Source organism: Pituophis catenifer, unplaced genomic scaffold, assembly GCF_029215685.1.
Source record: "Pituophis catenifer annectens isolate HBS135680 unplaced genomic scaffold, rPitCat1.0.hap2 SCAF_11, whole genome shotgun sequence".
In the NCBI taxonomy this organism is placed as follows: Eukaryota; Metazoa; Chordata; class Lepidosauria; order Squamata; family Colubridae; genus Pituophis; species Pituophis catenifer.
The window spans coordinates 7,035,718-7,048,901 of NW_027256891.1; positions in this window are offsets into that span (position 1 = coordinate 7,035,718).

The following is a 13,184-nucleotide window of genomic DNA, read 5'->3' on the forward strand; positions in this document are numbered from 1 at the left end:
CGTACTTGAAAATTGAATGTGTTTTGTGCTTTTCAGACTGTGTGGACCATGAATATGTGTTTCTTCTGCAAATCTGAGCTCTATGTCAAAAGTAAGGTTTTCTTGCTGTATTGAGTCCGACTGCCGATTCTGAAATATAGCTTTGGTCTAAGTAGTCAGGGAAAGCTCCCACCTTTAAATTGAATGTGTTGTGTCCTTTTGAGACAGTGGGAAACATGAATATGTGTTTCTTTTGCAAATCTGAGCTCTGTGTCAAAACTTTTGGTTTCTGGCTGATTTGAGTCCTACTCCCAATTCTGAGACACAGGTTTGGTCTAACTCCTAAGGGAAAGCTCGTACTTGAAAATTGAATGTGTTTTGTGCTTTTCAGACTGTGTGGACCATGAATATGTGTTTCTTTTGCAAATCTGAGCTCTGTATCAAAGGTAAGTTTTCTGGATGAATTGAGTCCTACTGCCAATTCTGAGATACAGCTTTGGTCTAACTCCTAAGGAAAAGCTTCAATTTCAAAATTGAATGTGTTTTGTGGTTTACAGACTGTGTGGACCATGAATATGTGTTTCTTCTGCAAATCTGAGCTCTATGTCAAAAGTTACGTTTTCTGGCTGAATTGAGTCCTACTGCCAATTCTGAGATACACTTTGGTCTAACTCCTAAGGGAAAGCTCGTACTTGAAAATTGAATGTGTTTTGTGCTTTTCAGACTGTGTCGACCATGAAAATGTGTTTCTTTTGCAAATCTGAGCTCTGTATCAAAGGTAAATTTTCTGGTTGAATTGAGTCCTACTGCCAATTCTGAGATACAGCTTTGGTCTAACTCATAAGGGAAAGCTCGTACTTGAAAATTGAATGTGTTTTGTGCTTTTCAGACTGTGTGGACCATGAATATGTGTTTCTTCTGCAAATCTGAGCTCTGTATCAAAGGTACGTTTTCTGGATGAATTGAGTCCTACTGCCAATTCTGAGATACACTTTGGTCTAACTCCTAAGGGAAAACTCGTACTTGAAAATTGAATGTGTTTTGTGCTTTTCAGACTGTGTGGACCATGAATATGTGTTTCTTTTGCAAATCTGAGCTCTGTGTCAAAAGTTAAGTTTTCTGGCTGAATTGAGTCCTACTGCCAATTCTGAAATATAGCTTTGGACTAAGTAGTCAGGGAAAGCTCCTACCTTTAAATTGAATGTGTTGTGTCCTTTTGAGACAATGGGAAACATGAATATGTGTTTCTTTTGCAAATCTCAGCTCTGTGTCAAAATTTATGGTTTCTGGATGATTTGAGTCCTACTCCCAATTCTGAGACACAGCTTTGGTCTAACTCCTAAGGGAAAGCTCGTACTTGAAAATTGAATGTGTTTTGTGCTTTTCAGACTGTGTGGCCATGAATATGTGTTTCTTCTGCAAATCTGAGCTCTATGTCAAAAGTTACGTTTTCTGGCTGAATTGAGTCCTACTGCCAATTCTGAGATACACTTTGGTCTAACTCCTAAGGGAAAGCTCGTACTTGAAAATTGAATGTGTTTTGTGCTTTTCAGACTGTGTGGACCATGAATATGTGTTTCTTTTGCAAATCTGAACTCTGTGTCAAAAGTTAAGTTTTCTGGCTGAATTGAGTCCTACTGCCAATTCTGAAATATAGCTTTGGACTAAGTAGTCAGGGAAAGCTCCTACCTTTAAATTGAATGTGTTGTGTCCTTTTGAGACAATGGGAAACATGAATATGTGTTTCTTTTGCAAATCTCAGCTCTGTGTCAAAACTTATGGTTTCTGGATGATTTGAGTCCTACTCCCAATTCTGAGACACAGCTTTGGTCTAACTCCTAAGGGAAAGCTCGTACTTGAAAATTGAATGTGTTTTGTGCTTTTCAGACTGTGTGGCCATGAATATGTGTTTCTTCTGCAAATCTGAGCTCTATGTCAAAAGTTACGTTTTCTGGCTGAATTGAGTCCTACTGCCAATTCTGAGATACACTTTGGTCTAACTCCTAAGGGAAAGCTCGTACTTGAAAATTGAATGTGTTTTGTGCTTTTCAGACTGTGTGGACCATGAATATGTGTTTCTTTTGCAAATCTGAGCTCTGTGTCAAAAGTTAAGTTTTCTGGCTGAATTGAGTCCTACTGCCAATTCTGAAATATAGCTTTGGACTAAGTAGTCAGGGAAAGCTCCTACCTTTAAATTGAATGTGTTGTGTCCTTTTGAGACAATGGGAAACATGAATATGTGTTTCTTTTGCAAATCTCAGCTCTGTGTCAAAACTTATGGTTTCTGGATGATTTGAGTCCTACTCCCAATTCTGAGACACAGCTTTGGTCTAACTCCTAAGGGAAAGCTCGTACTTGAAAATTGAATGTGTTTTGTGCTTTTCAGACTGTGTGGACCATGAATATTTGTTTCTTCTGCAAATCTGAGCTCTATGTCAAAAGTTACGTTTTCTGGCTGAATTGAGTCCTACTGCCAATTCTGAGATACACTTTGGTCTAACTCCTAAGGGAAAGCTCGTACTTGAAAATTGAATGTGTTTTGTGCTTTTCAGACTGTGTGGACCATGAATTTGTGTTTCTTTTGCAAATCTGAGCTCTGTGTCAAAAGTTAAGTTTTCTGGCTGAATTGAGTCCTACTGCCAATTCTGAAATATAGCTTTGGACTAAGTAGTCAGGGAAAGCTCCTACCTTTAAATTGAATGTGTTGTGTCCTTTTGAGACAATGGGAAACATGAATATGTGTTTCTTTTGCAAATCTCAGCTCTGTGTCAAAACTTATGGTTTCTGGATGATTTGAGTCCTACTCCCAATTCTGAGACACAGCTTTGGTCTAACTCCTAAGGGAAAGCTTCCATTTCAAAATTGAATGTGTTTTGTGCTTTTCAGAGTGTGTGGACCATGAATATGTGTTTCTTCTGCAAATCTGAGCTCTATGTCAAAAGTTACGTTTTCTGGCTGAATTGAGTCCTACTGCCAATTCTGAGATACACTTTGGTCTAACTCCTAAGGGAAAGCTCGTACTTGAAAATTGAATGTGTTTTGTGCTTTTCAGACTGTGTGGACCATGAATATGTGTTTCTTTTGCAAATCTGAGCTCTGTATCAAAGGTACGTTTTCTGGATGAATTGAGTCCTACTGCCAATTCTGAGATACAGCTTTGGTCTAACTCCTAAGGAAAAGCTTCCATTTCAAAATTGAATGTGTTTTGTGCTTTTCAGACTGTGTGGACCATGAATATGTGTTTCTTTTGCAAATCTGAGCTCTGTGTCAAAAGTTAAGTATTCTGGCTGAATTGAGTCCTACTGCCAATTCTGAAATATAACTTTGGACTAAGTAGTCATGGAAAGCTCCTACCTTTAAATTGAATGTGTTGTGTCCTTTTGAGACAATGGGAAACATGAATATGTGTTTCTTTTGCAAATCTCAGCTCTGTGTCAAAACTTATGGTTTCTGGATGATTTGAGTCCTACTCCCAATTCTGAGACACAGCTTTGGTCTAACTCCTAAGGGAAAGCTTCCATTTCAAAATTGAATGTGTTTTGTGCTTTTCAGAGTGTGTGGACCATGAATATGTGTTTCTTCTGCAAATCTGAGCTCTATGTCAAAAGTTACGTTTTCTGGCTGTATTGAGTCCGACTGCCAATTCTGAGATACACTTTGGTCTAACTCCTAAGGGAAAGCTCGTACTTGAAAATTGAATGTGTTTTGTGCTTTTCAGACTGTGTGGACCATGAATATGTGTTTCTTTTGCAAATCTGAGCTCTGTATCAACGGTACGTTTTCTGGATGAATTGAGTCCTACTGCCAATTCTGAGATACAGCTTTGGTCTAACTCCTAAGGAAAAGCTTCCATTTCAAAATTGAATGTGTTTTGTGCTTTTCAGACTGTGTGGACCATGAATATGTGTTTCTTTTGTAAATCTGAGCTCTGTATCAAAGGTAAGTTTTCTGGATGAATTGAGTCCGACTGCCAATTCTGAGATACACTTTGGTCTAACTCCTCAGGGAAAGCTCGTACTTGAAAATTGAATGTGTTTTGTGCTTTTCAGACTGTGTGGACCATGAATATGTGTTTCTTCTGCAAATCTGAGCTCTATGTCAAAAGTTACGTTTTCTGGCTGAATTGAGTCCGACTGCCAATTCTGAGATACACTTTGGTCTAACTCCTAAGGGAAAGCTCGTACTTGAAAATTGAATGTGTTTTGTGCTTTTCAGACTGTGTGGACCATGAATATGTGTTTCTTTTGCAAATCTGAGCTCTGTATCAAAGGTACGTTTTCTGGATGAATTGAGTCCTACTGCCAATTCTGATATACAGCTTTGGTCTAACTCCTAAGGAAAAGCTTCCATTTCAAAATTGAATGTGTTTTGTGCTTTTCAGACTGTGTGGACCATGAATATGTGTTTCTTTTGCAAATCTGAGCTCTGTGTCAAAAGTTAAGTTTTCTGGCTGAATTGCGTCCTACTGCCAATTCTGAAATATAGCTTTGGACTAAGTAGTCAGGGAAAGCTCCTACCTTTAAATTGAATGTGTTGTGTCCTTTTGAGACAGTGGGAAACATGAATATGTGTTTCTTTTGCAAATCTGAGCTCTGTATCAAAGGTAAATTTTCTGGATGAATTGAGTCCTACTGCCAATTCTGAGATACAGCTTTGGTCTAACTCCTAAGGAAAAGCTTCCATTTCAAAATTGAATGTGTTTTGTGCTTTTCAGACTGTGTGGACCATGAATATATGTTTCTTCTGCAAATCTGAGCTCTATGTCAAAAGTTACGTTTTCTGGCTGTCTTGAGTCTGACTGCCAATTCTGAGATGCACTTTGGTCTAACTCCTAAGGGAAAGCTCGTACTTGAAAATTGAATGTGTTTTGTGCTTTTCAGACTGTGTGGACCATGAATATGTGTTTCTTCTGCAAATCTGAGCTCTATGTCAAAAGTAAGGTTTTCTTGCTGTATTGAGTCCGACTGCCGATTCTGAAATATAGCTTTGGTCTAAGTAGTCAGGGAAAGCTCCCACCTTTAAATTGAATGTGTTGTGTCCTTTTGAGACAGTGGGAAACATGAATATGTGTTTCTTTTGCAAATCTGAGCTCTGTGTCAAAACTTTTGGTTTCTGGCTGATTTGAGTCCTACTCCCAATTCTGAGACACAGGTTTGGTCTAACTCCTAAGGGAAAGCTCGTACTTGAAAATTGAATGTGTTTTGTGCTTTTCAGACTGTGTGGACCATGAATATGTGTTTCTTTTGCAAATCTGAGCTCTGTATCAAAGGTAAGTTTTCTGGATGAATTGAGTCCTACTGCCAATTCTGAGATACAGCTTTGGTCTAACTCCTAAGGAAAAGCTTCCATTTCAAAATTGAATGTGTTTTGTGGTTTACAGACTGTGTGGACCATGAATATGTGTTTCTTCTGCAAATCTGAGCTCTATGTCAAAAGTTACGTTTTCTGGCTGAATTGAGTCCTACTGCCAATTCTGAGATACACTTTGGTCTAACTCCTAAGGGAAAGCTCGTACTTGAAAATTGAATGTGTTTTGTGCTTTTCAGACTGTGTCGACCATGAAAATGTGTTTCTTTTGCAAATCTGAGCTCTGTATCAAAGGTAAATTTTCTGGTTGAATTGAGTCCTACTGCCAATTCTGAGATACAGCTTTGGTCTAACTCCTAAGGGAAAGCTCGTACTTGAAAATTGAATGTGTTTTGTGCTTTTCAGACTGTGTGGACCATGAATATGTGTTTCTTTTGCAAATCTGAGCTCTGTGTCAAAAGTTAAGTTTTCTGGCTGAATTGAGTCCTACTGCCAATTCTGAAATATAGCTTTGGACTAAGTAGTCATGGAAAGCTCCTACCTTTAAATTGAATGTGTTGTGTCCTTTTGAGACAATGGGAAACATGAATATGTGTTTCTTTTGCAAATCTGAGCTCTGTGTCAAAACTTATGGTTTCTGGCTGATTTGAGTCCTACTCCCAATTCTGAGACGCAGCTTTGGTCTAACTCCTAAGGGAAAGCTTCCATTTCAAAATTGAATGTGTTTTGTGCTTTTCAGACTGTGTGGACCATGAATATGTGTTTCTTCTGCAAATCTGATCTCTATGTCAAAAGTTACGTTTTCTCGCTGTATTGAGTCCGTCTGCCAATTCTGAGATACACTTTGGTCTAACTCCTAAGGGAAAACTCGTACTTGAAAATTGAATGTGTTTTGTGCTTTTTCAGACTGTGTGGACCATGAATATGTGTTTCTTTTGCAAATCTGAGCTCTGTATCAAAGGTACGTTTTCTGGATGAATTGAGTCCTACTGCCAATTCTGAGATACAGCTTTGGTCTAACTACTAAGGAAAAGCTTCCATTTCAAAATTGAATGTGTTTTGTGCTTTTCAGACTGTGTGGACCATGAATATGTGTTTCTTTTGCAAATCTGAGCTCTGTATCAAAGGTAAGTTTTCTGGATGAATTGAGTCCTACTGCCAATTCTGAGATACAGCTTTGGTCTAACTCCTAAGGAAAAGCTTCCATTTCAAAATTGAATGTGTTTTGTGCTTTTCAGACTGTGTGGACCATGAATATGTGTTTCTTCTGCAAATCTGAGCTCTATGTCAAAAGTTAAGTTTTCTGGCTGAATTGAGTCCTACTGCCAATTCTGAGATACACTTTGGTCTAACTCCTAAGGGAAAGCTCGTACTTGAAAATTGAATGTGTTTTGTGCTTTTCAGACTGTGTGGACCATGAATATGTGTTTCTTTTGCAAATCTGAGCTCTGTGTCAAAAGTTAAGTTTTCTGGCTGAATTGAGTCCTACTGCCAATTCTGAAATATAGCTTTGGACTAAGTAGTCAGGGAAAGCTCCTACCTTTAAATTGAATGTGTTGTGTCCTTTTGAGACAATGGGAAACATGAATATGTGTTTCTTTTGCAAATCTCAGCTCTGTGTCAAAACTTATGGTTTCTGGATGATTTGAGTCCTACTCCCAATTCTGAGACACAGCTTTGGTCTAACTCCTAAGGGAAAGCTCGTACTTGAAAATTGAATGTGTTTTGTGCTTTTCAGACTGTGTGGCCATGAATATGTGTTTCTTCTGCAAATCTGAGCTCTATGTCAAAAGTTACGTTTTCTGGCTGAATTGAGTCCTACTGCCAATTCTGAGATACACTTTGGTCTAACTCCTAAGGGAAAGCTCGTACTTGAAAATTGAATGTGTTTTGTGCTTTTCAGACTGTGTGGACCATGAATATGTGTTTCTTTTGCAAATCTGAGCTCTGTGTCAAAAGTTAAGTTTTCTGGCTGAATTGAGTCCTACTGCCAATTCTGAAATATAGCTTTGGACTAAGTAGTCAGGGAAAGCTCCTACCTTTAAATTGAATGTGTTGTGTCCTTTTGAGACAATGGGAAACATGAATATGTGTTTCTTTTGCAAATCTCAGCTCTGTGTCAAAACTTATGGTTTCTGGATGATTTGAGTCCTACTCCCAATTCTGAGACACAGCTTTGGTCTAACTCCTAAGGGAAAGCTCGTACTTGAAAATTGAATGTGTTTTGTGCTTTTCAGACTGTGTGGACCATGAATATTTGTTTCTTCTGCAAATCTGAGCTCTTTGTCAAAAGTTACGTTTTCTGGCTGAATTGAGTCCTACTGCCAATTCTGAGATACACTTTGGTCTAACTCCTAAGGGAAAGCTCGTACTTGAAAATTGAATGTGTTTTGTGCTTTTCAGACTGTGTGGACCATGAATTTGTGTTTCTTTTGCAAATCTGAGCTCTGTGTCAAAAGTTAAGTTTTCTGGCTGAATTGAGTCCTACTGCCAATTCTGAAATATAGCTTTGGACTAAGTAGTCAGGGAAAGCTCCTACCTTTAAATTGAATGTGTTGTGTCCTTTTGAGACAATGGGAAACATGAATATGTGTTTCTTTTGCAAATCTCAGCTCTGTGTCAAAACTTATGGTTTCTGGATGATTTGAGTCCTACTCCCAATTCTGAGACACAGCTTTGGTCTAACTCCTAAGGGAAAGCTCGTACTTGAAAATTGAATGTGTTTTGTGCTTTTCAGACTGTGTGGACCATGAATATGTGTTTCTTTTGCAAATCTGAGCTCTGTATCAAAGGTACGTTTTCTGGATGAATTGAGTCCTACTGCCAATTCTGAGATACAGCTTTGGTCTAACTCCTAAGGAAAAGCTTCCATTTCAAAATTGAATGTGTTTTGTACTTTTCAGACTGTGTGGACCATGAATATGTGTTTCTTCTGCAAATCTGAGCTCTATGTCAAAAGTTACGTTTTCTGGCTGAATTGAGTCCTACTGCCAATTCTGAGATACACTTTGGTCTAACTCCTAAGGGAAAGCTCGTACTTGAAAATTGAATGTGTTTTGTGCTTTTCAGACTGTGTCGACCATGAAAATGTGTTTCTTTTGCAAATCTGAGCTCTGTATCAAAGGTAAATTTTCTGGTTGAATTGAGTCCTACTGCCAATTCTGAGATACAGCTTTGGTCTAACTCCTAAGGAAAAGCTTCCATTTCAAAATTGAATGTGTTTTGTGCTTTTCAGACTGTGTGGACCATGAATATGTGTTTCTTTTGCAAATCTGAGCTCTGTGTCAAAAGTTAAGTTTTCTGGCTGAATTGAGTCCTACTGCCAATTCTGAAATATAGCTTTGGACTAAGTAGTCAGGGAAAGCTCCTACCTTTAAATTGAATGTGTTGTGTCCTTTTGAGACAATGGGAAACATGAATATGTGTTTCTTTTGCAAATCTCAGCTCTGTGTCAAAACTTATGGTTTCTGGATGATTTGAGTCCTACTCCCAATTCTGAGACACAGCTTTGGTCTAACTCCTAAGGGAAAGCTCGTACTTGAAAATTGAATGTGTTTTGTGCTTTTCAGACTGTGTGGACCATGAATATGTGTTTCTTTTGCAAATCTGAGCTCTGTATCAAAGGTACGTTTTCTGGATGAATTGAGTCCTACTGCCAATTCTGAGATACAGCTTTGGTCTAACTCCTAAGGAAAAGCTTCCATTTCAAAATTGAATGTGTTTTGTACTTTTCAGACTGTGTGGACCATGAATATGTGTTTCTTCTGCAAATCTGAGCTCTATGTCAAAAGTTACGTTTTCTGGCTGAATTGAGTCCTACTGCCAATTCTGAGATACACTTTGGTCTAACTCCTAAGGGAAAGCTCGTACTTGAAAATTGAATGTGTTTTGTGCTTTTCAGACTGTGTCGACCATGAAAATGTGTTTCTTTTGCAAATCTGAGCTCTGTATCAAAGGTAAATTTTCTGGTTGAATTGAGTCCTACTGCCAATTCTGAGATACAGCTTTGGTCTAACTCCTAAGGGAAAGCTTCCATTTCAAAATTGAATGTGTTTTGTGCTTTTCAGACTGTGTGGACCATGAATATGTGTTTCTTCTGCAAATCTGAGCTCTATGTCAAAAGTTACGTTTTCTGGCTGTATTGAGTCCGTCTGCCAATTCTGAGATACACTTTGGTCTAACTCCTAAGGGAAAACTCGTACTTGAAAATTGAATGTGTTTTGTGCTTTTCAGACTGTGTGGACCATGAATATGTGTTTCTTTTGCAAATCTGAGCTCTGTGTCAAAAGTTAAGTTTTCTGGCTGAATTGAGTCCTACTGCCAATTCTGAAATATAGCTTTGGACTAAGTAGTCAGGGAAAGCTCCTACCTTTAAATTGAATGTGTTGTGTCCTTTTGAGACAATGGGAAACATGAATATGTGTTTCTTTTGCAAATCTCAGCTCTGTGTCAAAACTTATGGTTTCTGGATGAGTTGAGTCCTACTCCCAATTCTGAGACACAGCTTTGGTCTAACTCCTAAGGGAAAGCTCGTACTTGAAAATTGAATGTGTTTTGTGCTTTTCAGACTGTGTGGACCATGAATATGTGTTTCTTTTGCAAATCTGAGCTCTGTATCAAAGGTAAGTTTTCTGGATGAATTGAGTCCTACTGCCAATTCTGAGATACAGCTTTGGTCTAACTCCTAAGGAAAAGCTTCCATTTCAAAATTGAATGTGTTTTGTGCTTTTCAGACTGTGTGGACCATGAATATGTATTTCTTCTGCAAATCTGAGCTCTATGTCAAAAGTTACGTTTTCTGGCTGTATTGAGTCCGACTGCCAATTCTGAGATACACTTTGGTCTAACTCCTAAGGGAAAGCTCGTACTTGAAAATTGAATGTGTTTTGTGCTTTTCAGACTGTGTGGACCATGAATATGTGTTTCTTTTGCAAATCTGAGCTCTGTATCAAAGGTACGTTTTCTGGATGAATTGAGTCCTACTGCCAATTCTGAGATACAGCTTTGGTCTAACTCCTAAGGAAAAGCTTCCATTTCAAAATTGAATGTGTTTTGTGCTTTTCAGACTGTGTGGACCATGAATATGTGTTTCTTTTGCAAATCTGAGCTCTGTGTCAAAAGTTAAGTTTTCTGGCTGAATTGAGTCCTACTGCCAATTCTGAAATATAGCTTTGGACTAAGTAGTCATGGAAAGCTCCTACCTTTAAATTGAATGTGTTGTGTCCTTTTGAGACAATGGGAAACATGAATATGTGTTTCTTTTGCAAATCTCAGCTCTGTGTCAAAACTTATGGTTTCTGGATGATTTGAGTCCTACTCCCAATTCTGAGACACAGCTTTGGTCTAACTCCTAAGGGAAAGCTTCCATTTCAAAATTGAATGTGTTTTGTGCTTTTCAGACTGTGTGGACCATGAATATGTGTTTCTTCTGCAAATCTGAGCTCTATGTCAAAAGTTACGTTTTCTGGCTGAATTGAGTCCTACTGCCAATTCTGAGATACACTTTGGTCTAACTCCTAAGGGAAAGCTCGTACTTGAAAATTGAATGTGTTTTCTGCTTTTCATACTGTGTGGACCATGAATATGTGTTTCTTTTGCAAATCTGAGCTCTGTATCAAAGGTAAGTTTTCTGGATGAATTGAGTCCTACTGCCAATTCTGAGATACAGCTTTGGTCTAACTCCTAAGGAAAAGCTTCTATTTCAAAATTGAATGTGTTTTGTGCTTTTCAGACTGTGTGGACCATGAATATGTGTTTCTTCTGCAAATCTGAGCTCTATGTCAAAAGTTAAGTTTTCTGGCTGAATTGAGTCCTACTGCCAATTCTGAGACACAGCTTTGGTTTAACTCCTAAGGGAAAGCTTCCATTTCAAAATTGAATGTGTTTTGTGCTTTTCAGACTGTGTGGACCATGAATATGTGTTTCTTTTGCAAATCTGAGCTCTGTGTCAAAAGTTAAGTTTTCTGGCTGAATTGAGTCCTACTGCCAATTCTGAAATATAGCTTTGGACTAAGTAGTCATGGAAAGCTCCTACCTTTAAATTGAATGTGTTGTGTCCTTTTGAGACAATGGGAAACATGAATATGTGTTTCTTTTGCAAATCTGAGCTCTGTGTCAAAACTTATGGTTTCTGGATGATTTGAGTCCTACTCCCAATTCTGAGACGCAGCTTTGGTCTAACTCCTAAGGGAAAGCTTCCATTTCAAAATTGAATGTGTTTTGTTCTTTTCAGACTGTGTGGACCATGAATATGTGTTTCTTCTGCAAATCTGAGCTCTGTATCAAAGGTACGTTTTCTGGATGAATTGAGTCCTACTGCCAATTCTGAGATACACTTTGGTCTAACTCCTAAGGGAAAACTCGTACTTGAAAATTGAATGTGTTTTGTGCTTTTCAGACTGTGTGGACCATGAATATGTGTTTCTTTTGCAAATCTGAGCTCTGTGTCAAAAGTTAAGTTTTCTGGCTGAATTGAGTCCTACTGCCAATTCTGAAATATAGCTTTGGACTAAGTAGTCATGGAAAGCTCCTACCTTTAAATTGAATGTGTTGTGTCCTTTTGAGACAATGGGAAACATGAATATGTGTTTCTTTTGCAAATCTCAGCTCTGTGTCAAAACTTATGGTTTCTGGATGATTTGAGTCCTACTCCCAATTCTGAGACACAGCTTTGGTCTAACTCCTAAGGGAAAGCTTCCATTTCAAAATTGAATGTGTTTTGTGCTTTTCAGACTGTGTGGACCATGAATATGTGTTTCTTCTGCAAATCTGAGCTCTATGTCAAAAGTTACGTTTTCTGGCTGAATTGAGTCCTACTGCCAATTCTGAGATACACTTTGGTCTAACTCCTAAGGGAAAGCTCGTACTTGAAAATTGAATGTGTTTTCTGCTTTTCATACTGTGTGGACCATGAATATGTGTTTCTTTTGCAAATCTGAGCTCTGTATCAAAGGTAAGTTTTCTGGATGAATTGAGTCCTACTGCCAATTCTGAGATACAGCTTTGGTCTAACTCCTAAGGAAAAGCTTCTATTTCAAAATTGAATGTGTTTTGTGCTTTTCAGACTGTGTGGACCATGAATATGTGTTTCTTCTGCAAATCTGAGCTCTATGTCAAAAGTTAAGTTTTCTGGCTGAATTGAGTCCTACTGCCAATTCTGAGACACAGCTTTGGTCTAACTCCTAAGGGAAAGCTTCCATTTCAAAATTGAATGTGTTTTGTGCTTTTCAGACTGTGTGGACCATGAATATGTGTTTCTTTTGCAAATCTGAGCTCTGTGTCAAAAGTTAAGTTTTCTGGCTGAATTGAGTCCTACTGCCAATTCTGAAATATAGCTTTGGACTAAGTAGTCATGGAAAGCTCCTACCTTTAAATTGAATGTGTTGTGTCCTTTTGAGACAATGGGAAACATGAATATGTGTTTCTTTTGCAAATCTGAGCTCTGTGTCAAAACTTATGGTTTCTGGATGATTTGAGTCCTACTCCCAATTCTGAGACGCAGCTTTGGTCTAACTCCTAAGGGAAAGCTTCCATTTCAAAATTGAATGTGTTTTGTTCTTTTCAGACTGTGTGGACCATGAATATGTGTTTCTTCTGAAAATCTGAGCTCTGTATCAAAGGTACGTTTTCTGGATGAATTGAGTCCTACTGCCAATTCTGAGATACACTTTGGTCTAACTCCTAAGGGAAAACTCGTACTTGAAAATTGAATGTGTTTTGTGCTTTTCAGACTGTGTGGACCATGAATATGTGTTTCTTTTGCAAATCTGAGCTCTGTGTCAAAAGTTAAGTTTTCTGGCTGAATTGAGTCCTACTGCCAATTCTGAAATATAGCTTTGGACTAAGTAGTCAGGGAAAGCTCCTACCTTTAAATTGAATGTGTTGTGTCCTTTTGAGAC